The sequence below is a fragment of the Rhagoletis zephyria genome, unplaced genomic scaffold (assembly GCF_001687245.7).
Source record: "Rhagoletis zephyria isolate East Lansing unplaced genomic scaffold, Rhagoletis_zephyria_1.1 Rzeph_scaffold_20563, whole genome shotgun sequence".
Lineage (NCBI taxonomy): Eukaryota > Metazoa > Arthropoda > Insecta > Diptera > Tephritidae > Rhagoletis > Rhagoletis zephyria.
The window spans coordinates 1-8,388 of NW_016177621.1; the positions used below are offsets into that span (position 1 = coordinate 1).

At 35.1% G+C, this 8,388-nt stretch overlaps 1 long non-coding RNA gene across 1 annotated transcript; it reads right to left on the minus strand.

Moving 5' to 3' along the window:
• Positions 1-80: 80 nt before the first annotated feature.
• LOC108380842 (uncharacterized) lies at positions 81-5,515 on the minus strand. The gene is made up of 4 exons (XR_001849591.1): positions 5,444-5,515; positions 4,865-4,870; positions 1,291-1,294; positions 81-94 (listed from the first exon to the last, which is right to left on the minus strand). It is a non-coding gene; the product is annotated as an uncharacterized LOC108380842 (long non-coding RNA).
• Between the last annotated feature and the right edge of the window lie 2,873 nt (positions 5,516-8,388).

Genomic DNA, 8,388 nt, shown 5'->3' on the forward strand with positions numbered 1-8,388 from the left:
GTCTTAATTATTTACCAAATGGTCGGAACACAAAAAAAACAAAAAGTGGCCGAAAATAGCACATAATGAGCACAATAATACGAACAAATTTTTTCTTAATTTTTTCATTTTAGCGCCGCTAACTTGATTGAGCTGTTCATAAGTTACATGAATACGTGTGCCCACCGCTGTGTTTTTATTGTTGTTGTGTTTACAACTACTCTGATTATTGTTGTTGGTTGTTTACTATGCTGTCAGCCAGCATCGGCTGTTGATTTAATGTTATTCCTCCAATCCAGTCCATCTTAGTACTTGTACACGTCGTCTGACCAAAGCAGTGTTGAGGCGGATTAAAGAGGAGCTTCATTCGAATGCTTCTCAGCTCCCAAAGGATTGCTTGCTGAATGACAGAATCTGTTACAAATTGTAAACAATACGACAGTAGGTATGCTGGATAAGTGGAAAGTAAGTAAAATGTAGGTGGCTCAATTCTTACCCGTTTAGATGGTAAATTATACTCGTAGGCAGTGCCAGTAGGTGGTATTTATGTAGTTCACTTGACCGCCTGGTTGCTTAAAATATGGAACACAACATTTTGGCAATTAAACTGTTTGTAGTAATCTGTAATGGTTGATTGATAGTGTTTTTTTTTGTTGAAACAACAAAAGCACAATTAATGGCAAGCGGGCCAAGGGCCAGAAAAAGATATAGTATTGGCCAGGTAGAAAAATTTATGAAGATTGCGTAGATGCAAATATTTTTGTTAAGCTTAGAATACGTTATGCTTATAAACGAGGAATTAGTAATCAATAAAATAAATAATTAGAAATATTCAAAAAAACAGTCATGATTATTTACCATTACCCAAAGTAATAAAAAATAATTTTGTTATTTTTTGACTACTTTTGATTACACATGGCAACACTGATTTTGGTGCGGCAAATGTAAAAGCTTGTTTTTAAGATTTCTTTGCTAGAGCTTCTAAAATATTACGCAAAACGCGATTTTTTGACACTTTGACCGCTTTTTTCTCAAAATCTAAAGCTGATGGAAACTTTGTACTTGCGGACTCGTTATCAGCACACAAAAGTCTATCAAAACCAGCTTTTACATTCGCAGCACCAAATTATTATTTCCATTTTTGTTGACTTTTGTTTTTCTTGATTACTTTTATTACAAACCGACTTCCCAAAAAGGAGGTGGTTATCAATTCGCCGGAATATTTTATTTATTATAGCTTTTGACCGCGTCAACCGAATTCGAAAATTCATTTTGTATCGGAGAGATAGTGTCTCAGAGGTGGCCCCATACTGATCTGGTACGATCATTGGATCATGAAAAAATTAACGGTACTCTTAAACAGGATTTCTGCCAGGAGGGGTTCTGGCAATTTTTTTTTTTAGTTTCACTTTTATTTCAACATATTTTGATTAAAAGAAAAATACTGATAAAAATAAAATATTTCACACAAACAACAAAAAATATAATCGATAATCGCATGAGGCTATTGCCTGAAAATTTTAAAATGCGCTTAGTGGCATTGTGCTACTATAATAGCACGGCCGAGTAATCATAGTAAATTTATGTACAGTAATTTTTTTTTAGTTTATTAGTCGAACAAATTATAGCCGCACTAAATTTTCACAAGTTTTAAAATGTTATTTTGCTGTTATTTAATTTTGGTTCGTTTTTTCTATGTGTAATTCTTTAAAAACATCCGTATAAATACAAGTTTAAACGCAGTGTCACACGATTGGGTATTTGCCAAAATTTGGTGCAAATCGTATCCCAATTATGTGAACAGCCAAAGTATTTTTCTTTATCTCAATCACGAAAATTAATTTGTTGAAATTTTTCAGTAGAACATCGCTGTAATGTACCAATCTTTTGACTACAAAAAAAATTCCCCTTTTTTTACCAATAGCCCAATATAAAAATGTACAAATCTATACAAAGGTACCAATCGAGTGACACTGTCTTAAAAAATTATGCAATTTAAAAAAAAAATATCAACAAATTTTCGCTAAAATTTCGAGGTTTTTAATTAATTTCTGAGTGTGCAGTTTTGTATCCCATTGAACTCTACTGGAATAAAGTACAAGTTTCAAATGGCTAAAAATTTCGATTGACTTTTTAGAATTTTAAAAAGTTCGAAATTTGTACAAAACTTTGTTAAATTTTTTTTAATATGGCACAAATTTGGGAACTTGGATTTACACGGGTTTTGTTATAGAACTATATTTTTATAAAAAAAATAACAAAAGTTCAATAACAACAAAAATAATACGTTAGAACTTGGCAAAAATGTTTTGGCTACAATTTTTTTACCACTGTATGTATGTGGCAGCCATCTGAATTGCAGCGGCACCATATATGGCAAAAGAACGATGCTACTGGCGTATGCAGACGATAACGATATCGTAGGTCTGAAATTTAGGGACGTAGCCACAGCATTTTCCAGTTTAGAAAAAGAAGCTAAAGAGATTGGTCCAACGGTGAACGAGGGCAAGACAAAGGACCTCCTGGCAACATATAAAGAGTCCACGCGTTTCGGGACACATGTCACTGTTGGTAGCAATAGCTTTGAAGTAGTGAAGGACTCTGTCTACCTAGGATCCCGCATAAACACCACAAACAACTTCAGCCTGGAGATTAAGCGAAGAATAACTCTTGCCAGCAGGTGCTACTTTGGGCTCGGTAGGCAATTGAAAAGAAAACCTCTCCCCGACGAACGAAAATCACGCTCTACAATCTCTCACCATGACCGTCCTTTTATATGGCGCAGAAACATGGACGATGTCGAACCAAAATGAAAAGGCTTTGGGGGCTTTCGAGAGAACTATTCTGCGCAAGATCTACGGCCCTGTTTTCGTGGATGACGGGTATCGGAGAAGATGGAATGACGAACTGTATGAGCTTTTTAACGACATGGACATAATTAAGCGCATAAAAATACAGCGATTGCGCTGGCTTGGACATGTTGTAGCATGGATGACGATGCTCCGGTGAAAAGATCCTTCGACTCCGCACCCATGGGTGAACAACGAAAGCAAGGGCGCCCACGAACGCAATGAAAGAACCAAGTGCCCCCCTCACTGACCTTCTTAAAACCCAGTTCGTAAGCCCATCAAAATACGCGCTCACTCTGTGGAGTTATATTTTTTAAGAGCACTGCAAGAGCGCTAGCGTTATTTACTTTCTCTTCACTATAAACGCAGCACAAGTTTGGTCACTCATAAATTCGCATGCGGATCTGCATGCTATATATTAGGACTACTCTTGGATCATAGCTTCTAAAAATTTTTAGCCTAGAAATCTAAAAATAAGCATCTTAAAACTTAAATTTTTTTTTTTAAATTTCAATACGACTATTTTTCCACGAAATATTTGGAGTTTTCCCTTACTCCTTTAATTTTTTGAGTATTGTATTAACTGCCTACATCGATAGATAAAACCTAGCGAACATTTTTGTTCTTTACTATCTAAACAGGATATATTTTCCTAATCCTCACTTTCCAATTGTGAACCACCATGGTTTTTTTCACGCCAACGACCACTGGTGGTCCACTTGGAGCACTTTGGAATCACTGATGTACGTATATGTATGTACGTACAACTGCGAGTTCAGAGAGAGGCGCTTTTATTACATCCTCTATCTTTGCACCAACATGCATCTCAGGCGCGGAAATCTTGTGTGAAGGCTCTGAAAACCCTGGTTGTCAGAATTAAGTAGCAATGTCCTCGCTTAGAAAGAATGGCGCCTTGCATACTTTTGTAGTTGTTGAGGGTGCTTTCGACAATTACACTTTTGATAGGCCTCGGGTGATCGGTTAGTTAGCAGATTTTCATTGGGAAAAAATGGACATATATTCTTCCGTTTCCATCAGTATCAAAAAGTTAAGTTAAGTTTAAAATTGATAATCCTAAAAGAAAAGTTATTTCAGAACGGTCTCAACAGAGTCAATGCTTTCCAACTTAACCTAAATTTTCTAATAGCTGTGAAAACACAATTTTCCACTATTTAACGAATATAAGAATATGAGAATCCGTTGAAAACTGTCTAATTTATGACCAGTGTTTTGACCCAAGATCCCATTTTTCAGTTTTTTGATCATTACTTCAGATTTTGGGGATGTAATTGGAATTCTGCCAATGCCTAAATTCTTATCTAATCACCTCCGCAACCTTTTTTTTTAGCAACGCAATGTGTGATTTTATTTCAATTAAAACAAAAGTCCCAATATAACTAACGACTTTTATTGTAAAAGTTATAAAAGTCCGCGTGCCTGCACTTTTTCACCTATAGCAATATAGTGCAAATACATACTCATACATACTTATGTATGTAGTTAAATTCCAGAAAAACAGACAGTTCAACTGATAGCCTGGAAAGAACAAATACATGGCACAGCACTAAGTTATATACATACATACAAACGTACTGGTTCGAGTCGCCCCCCGCTGCTAGCCAAATTCGCAAACAGAAAAACGAAACGTAGGACAGCTTGACGAACGCTCAATAGTTCCACCGTATAGCCAACGTTTAGCTAAGCGCACCATGCAAAGCTTTAGGGAAAGTCAAATAGAGTGGATTGACAGGATCTACTGGCGCTGAAGCTGACGTGAACATTTTTGCCACTTCAAACTGCTTCCCCGCTCACGCCTCATACCGAAACACTGATACATGGTAATTTCATTTGGGAAACGCGCGCTATGGGAATATATTAAGCGTTGTGGAAGGAGAAGTATAAAGCAGGCGGCAAAAAGAAAAACAAAGTATTCTAAACTACCACGGGAGAATCGTAGAATTGTAGCGAGCTGGCATGTTGGAGTGTTAGTATGCAAATTGCCTGGTAAATTGCTTTTGCATATTGATTTCGGATACTTTATGCTAGCGGAGGAGGTAAAATTGGTGCCAGCAGCAGCTGCAGTGGCAAGTGACTGCGGTTAAGGCGAAGGACGCTATCATTTGGAAAATTTGCACATAATCACCGGTTATTTTACACCCTGAACAGACATGCAAAGTGGCCGTCATGTGGGTGAGTCTTTCTGGGTTGCGGTGTTTGCATAGATTTTATGCGAATAATTTCCTGAATTTCATGGCCTAGCAACTTTTGTATGAACGAGAGTACTTTTGAAAAAGACCTTTTCGTAACTAGTTTTATTGCAGAATGGGAGGCATTGCAATATTTCCTTGTTCAGAAATACTTACTTTTTCAGTTGAATATCTCGAAAACTGAGGGACCAGTTGGCGTCCAAACAGGCAGACAGATGGACATGTCTAAATCGACCCAGCTCGTTTATGTGTACAAGCTTATAATCCACCTCTGAAGAAATATCAAAAGAAATATTTTGCATTATTTATGTAGCTTGAAACGCACTTTACTTTTGCTGTAAATTTTCTTGAAGGAACATTTTTTTTCTTGAGAGCTGCAAACTCCTTTAAGAAATTTTTATAGAACACAATTTTTTTTCCATTTCTTGTGCGTCACTTTATATGAATTTTTCGTTTTTTATGAGAGCTGGAAACAGCCCTTAACTTGTAAATACCCGGCTTGCTTCACAGCTTAAAAGTATAGACAAAATAAAACAGATTTGAAAAGCTTTATGAAGTCAAATTTTGAAAAAAATTTTCGATTTATGAGACATACTTTTTTTACGAATATGGGTGTTAGTGAATATATTTTCAAAGGCATTTAATCCTGGAAATTGTTCAAAGGTGTATTAATTCAGTATTTACCATATCTTATCACTTTAACTGAATACAGTTTTTCAAAAAGTTGGCAACCCCCTACATATATATTTTCGGCAGTATACTTTTACAAACCTCTTTAGTTTGATACCCGCATTGTAATATTTCATTATATTAATTTAAAAAGTGAATAAAATGTTTCAAACAGGTGGCAACGCTCATCAAAAAAAATTTTGTCAGTAATTTCCCTAAATCGCTTTATTTTCTTACCCGTATTGCAACATTTAATTTATCTTATCAATTAAATTAAATTATAATTTTAAAACATATGGCAACCTCCAAAAAGATATTTCTGTCTATGGCCCTTTGTAAATCTCTTTCTTCTGACGGCCATATCACAATACTTACTTTATATTATCAACTTACTTAAACTGCAATTTTCAAACAATTGGCAACTCTCTAATTATATTTTTCCTATATTTTAAGCTAAACCTTTAGCAATGCATCGGTGAAAACTGCATTCCATTCTATTTATTAGTTTTCGAGTGATGCGTGTACAAGCATTCAGACAAATAAAAATTCTACAAATTCTTGATTTTGCTTATGTTGTTGTAATAAAAACCATCTTTAAACAGCCGACAAGAGCTATGCCCTTAGTTGTTCTATTTGTCTATTGTCATTTTAGAGAGATACGTATGTCTTATATGTCCAACATTTTCAGTTTCAACAACATCTGAAACTTCATACATTTAGCACGTTTTTGTAAGCACACAAGGAGTGAAAATAGACTAGTCTTCTAATATGGACGCTCTAAAATTTACGCGGCAGTCTCTATATTTTCATTTGTATGCATGCCTGCGTTTGTAGTAATTTAGATATGTACTACCATGTCACGCCTACATTTTTATTTGCATTTAAGCTTCCTGTTTGCGGCATTCGTTAGTGAATGTTAAAGAAAATTATATAAGGCGAGTAAAAATGCAAAATAGAGATTTTTTTATTTTCAATAAGATATTCATAAAATATGCACTACTGCAGTAATATACGTATGTTCGTATATGTACACTGTAGTTAATTACAAATGCCAACCGATTGCAATAACCTCATTTGGAGAAGAATCACTTAAGTTCAAACGGTATCAATGATACGTACATATATATTTTGCGCCGTGGTGAGGGAGGAGGTGCTAGATCACACTTGAAGCTGCACTTTTTGTTCTTTGGTCGCTCTTCCTTTTAATTTTCCGGCTTTTTTTCTAAATTCCATTCCAATTAAATATATCTTCAGTTTGGTTAAAAATTTAGTCTCTCAGCCGTTTTAGAACAAAATCAATCGATAATTTCTCACTGTGCAGTGGAACGAGTATATGGCTATTCTAACTGAATAAAATACAATTATTAGATGCTCTAAGAGGGAATCTTGAAAACAGCAATGCGAGTCAATAGAGACGTTATTTTAGGCCCTACGTCAGCAGAAAACTTTATCAAAAAAATCCTCCAATGAATAGGTCTCTTAAGGATAGGTCAGCGGGACCCCAATTGCTAGGCTTTTCGGTGGAGCATGATCAGATGACCCGTGTCTTCTCCGAACATACTTACGTACCGTATTAAGTCAAGGCAAGTCTGGCTTCAACTTTGACAGAGACAATATACAGTGGGCGGTATAGTTTTTGAAACCATTCAAGGCAGCGGGTGATAATCGCATTTTTCTAGTACTGCTACAAAGAAGGATTTAAGACATAATTTATGTACGTACCTCTTCAGTAAAGCTAGTTTTGGCTCGGAATACGTACGGTACGCTTATCCGCATCTGAATATTGACCTATTAGCTTAACTTTCTTTATTCTCAAAATGATAGAGTGACTGTTAGACCTCCACATTAGGTGAGAACTCCCTAGCATAATGCTTGGCTTAGATCAAAGTCAAATCAACTAATTCGACCTTACAGTATATGATAAGAAGCATCTTTGAGGCAAATTTACCGTCTTGGACTTCGAGGAGGCTGTCGATAATACTGGCTGTAGTTTTATCTCACAGCCATTGGTTAAAATAAGTATACATAATTTTTCTGAATGTGCTTTGATAGAAAGTTCCCATTGATAATCCTCGTTCGAGGATATTGGGTAAACGCTCTTTACAGACGGTTCAAAGAGGTGCAATTATTTATTGGTTAGCTTTTCAGATAGCCAGCAACCATTCGGAATCTCTCGAACACGATGATCAAATCTAAAATTGTTAAAAACTTCTTCCACACGCTTCCATTTTTGGCGCTGGGGTATAGAAAGCAATGTCTTCGCTGACGAGTTGGCATGATAAGAATTTTTAACCGCCGTTTTAGGGCCGACGCACAGTGGTCGAAAACACTTATTTAGCGGCGTTTAATTAATAGCGCTTAGAGAATTTTTTTTTTTGTTTGTGTAATATTTTTTTTTAGTTGAAAACAGATTAATCTACAATGGTAAAGAAAAAAAAAATCTTTTAAAAATATATTTATATTTTATTTTTTTTGTGAAAGTTGAACCTTTTTTTCATATTTTAGACATTATTTCTTTTATTCAGAAAACATGATGAAGTTAATATATTTAATGTTTCTTATTCTTTTGGGCTAAAAATATAGTAAACTTTAATATTAAAATTTTTTTTATTTGATTTTTTTATTTTTTTATATTTTTTTTTAATTTTTTTTTTCTGTTGAAATAACTATTTTAGGCCTTATTC